Source organism: Cryptomeria japonica, chromosome 4, assembly GCF_030272615.1.
Source record: "Cryptomeria japonica chromosome 4, Sugi_1.0, whole genome shotgun sequence".
Lineage (NCBI taxonomy): Eukaryota > Viridiplantae > Streptophyta > Pinopsida > Cupressales > Cupressaceae > Cryptomeria > Cryptomeria japonica.
This window is the reverse complement of record NC_081408.1, coordinates 707,682,551-707,685,811: the sequence shown is the minus strand read 5'-3', so window position 1 is coordinate 707,685,811 and position 3,261 is coordinate 707,682,551.

The following is a 3,261-nucleotide window of genomic DNA, read 5'->3' as shown; positions in this document are numbered from 1 at the left end:
GTGCCAAGGAGGAGGTAAGAGGTAAGGATAGCATCATTGCCAAATTGCAGAGCTAGCTGATGGGACAACACCAACAAGGTGAGTCTTCAACATTGATGATTGCCTCTTCTCCTGCAAGACCTCCACCTACTAGCCCCATTATTGAGCTTCCACCATCTCCTGGACCTTCTAGCTCCCAAATGGTTGAAATCACTCCCCAAGAACTAGAGAAGCTGAAGCAGGATCAGGCCTTTTATGCAGGGAAATATGAGGAGAACGTAAAGGCCACAATCTCTAGTTTTGTAGATACAATAAATGCCTCACTGCTTTACAACAGTGTGGGAAAAGTCATGGACATATGGAATGAATTGAGGAGAGATAAGACCATTTTGACACCCATTTTTGATAGATGGAGGCCTAGGGAGCAAGATTTAGAGTTCATGTGTGTTTCCTGTGATGAAGCAAGGGTCAATCCCATTATAAAATCTACCTCTGATGTTGCTAAAGTTTTAATGCAATTGGCTGCAGATGTAGATAATGTGGATAGGAAGGTCAATCTATGTAAGAAGGAATACACTGATCAGGTTTTTGAGTTGCTCCCAGGAATTTTTGCCAATCCGGATCAGCTGAAAGATAAGCAAATATGGCTCAATGAGATAAGAGTCAAATTGTCAGCAAGGGTCAAGGGAATCATTGATCTTGATGATACCTCTTTCTTTGTTATAACAATACAGGAAATAGAAAGAATTAAATCACATTATAGTTTTTTTAACTCAGAAGTCAACAAACTGAGAAATTCTTGGAAAAGGTTGACTAAAGTTAAAAATGATGTGATTAATTTTTCATGGCCAACAGAAGAGACATATAATGAGTGGGGAGTTAAATATTCCACCCGTGATCCAGAGCAGTTGGAGAGCGCCCCTGAAAAGCCAGAAGAGGTTGCAACTGAACAACCTGTTGAACAGACTGCAGAGGCTGAAAATAGTGCATAACTGTTTTACGTAAAAATTGTAACCTCTTCAAATTTTGAAATAATTGTAACAAACTCTCCTTGAGAAGTCCAAAGCTTTGTGCATCCATGTTGTTATAAATGGATACCAGAACTAGAGGGAAAATGATCACAAAAATTTTGTAAGAAAACACTGCAGAAAATTATTTGAGCTTTTCAAAGTTTAATGGAGAAATAGAACTTTGGTAAAATCCCTTCAAATGAATATCAATATACAGGCCATCGGTTTTGAGTAAAACTCTGTGTTGTCTTCAAGTTTGTTCACAAATTTATTTACTGTTTTCATTCTGAACAATCTAGGATTTTTTTTGTTTGAATGGAATTGCAAAGCAATCTCAGTATGAGTGTTTTTTAGCTTTTCTCTTTAAGAGGGAAATTAAATATGCAGGATCATTCATACCAGTAAATTCTTTGGGAGGAACTTTGAATTTTGAGGACCATAGTTTAGTTTGAAATGATTGAATTCTTGTACGTGTTAGGCATATGCAAGGATTAGTGGAAACCAAGCTGATGGGAAGCATAAAGATATATTGTTTCAAGAGTTTTATTTAAGTTTAGGTGACTCTGTAACTTTGGATAAAGCACTGGTATTAATCGAAGCTATTTATTGCATGCTTTGTTAATCAATATGCTGAAGTTAAGTATCGTTCCATTCTTTGTTTTCAGTTGATTTCAAGGTGAATAAATCCACTAGTTTTCTGGACTGGTTTGTTGTGGATTTATTGTTTAAAGGGTGAAGTTACTTCACAGAGGTATACCCGCCTGGGCTCCAAGGAAACCCGAAGTGTAGAAGGTTTAATCAAACCTTGTCATATGTTGTCTCTGAGATTTCCTTATCTTTTGATGTCTCCTCTACACCCAGTTTAAATCATATTACTCTAAGGACATTGAAGGGAATCAGATTTTGAGGACAACAAAAGTGGCAACTCTGCTGGGGAGAGTTATAACAAAGATATAGACACAGATCTGTGCCGAGACTTGTGGAGAATATTGTTGTGTTTGTAGGTAAGACTGCTTGTTTTTATTTTTCCCATAGTTTTGTGGGTGGCAACTCTGTTACTTTTGAACCAGTCCTTGTGAGATATAAATTTTCTAAAAGAAAGACAAGCAAGATGCAAGGAAATAAGAACACAAGATCATTCATGAAGAAACATCCTCGTGAAACCTTGCAAGAAGGTCTGCCAGAACAGTCACGAAGAGGCCAGAAGAGATCTGTGATGCATGAGCCATCAAATGCTGCGTGGGTGCAGAAAAATAACAATACTGGTAAGATGCCTGATCGACCTATCTATGCAAAGTCAAATTCATCTTCTAGAGATTCAGAGCATGATATTTTAGGTTTCCATTCAGGATTGTTTGGAAATATTGATGATGCACCTATTTTAAGTCAAGACCTATCTCATGTTAGTGTTTCTGCAAAAGATAGAACCAGTTCAAATGCAATTAGGCATTCTGTTCCTAGGACAATAGATGGGAACATTAACTTAATTGACAGAGATCAAATTAATGCATCAGACTCTAAAGAAAATTACCCTGATGAGGATAAAATGTCTCAAGAAATTGAAGATTTAAACAAAAGAGTCCATCATTTAATCTCCATAAGAGCCCAAAAGGAGGCAAATAAGGAAAAGGAAGTTAAAGCTAAATTGATGGAGAGAGATAGGCTCCTTAGACAGATAGCTAATCTTGAAATGCTTGCTAAAGAGAAAGAAAAAAGTGATGAGGAAGGCCCAGTGATTAGGGAGATTTTAATCCCTAAGATTAAACCAGCTTCTAAGTCTGTAGTCCAACCAATTAAGGAAGTATCTAATAACTCCCAGCTTCCTAAAGTCAATTTAGACAAAGGAAAACAGATATGGGTAGATGATGAAGTAGATTTTAAAACTATAGAAGGGATTTCTCATAGGATTCTAGCACATGAGAGAGAGATGGAAAGGATGAGAAAGGAAAAGGAAGACCTCCAAATGGAATTGGAAAAGGCTGAGTTAGAAGCAGCAAATCAGGAAGTTAAAAGAAAGATTAACTACTTAAAAGCTCCCCCTATTACATTCCCATCAGAAGATCTTAGCAAGCCTAATCCCCAACACATCTCTTTTCCTCAGGTCAATACTCAACCTGCAGTACATACTAATATTGCCTCAGTAATCCAAATACCCTCAAATAAACAGTACACCCAAACATCTCAATCTCCAATCCCAAAAGCTAAAATGATCATGGGAAATAATAGTACTATTTCCCCTTTTCAAAGAAGGCCAATTAATCTAGAACAATAT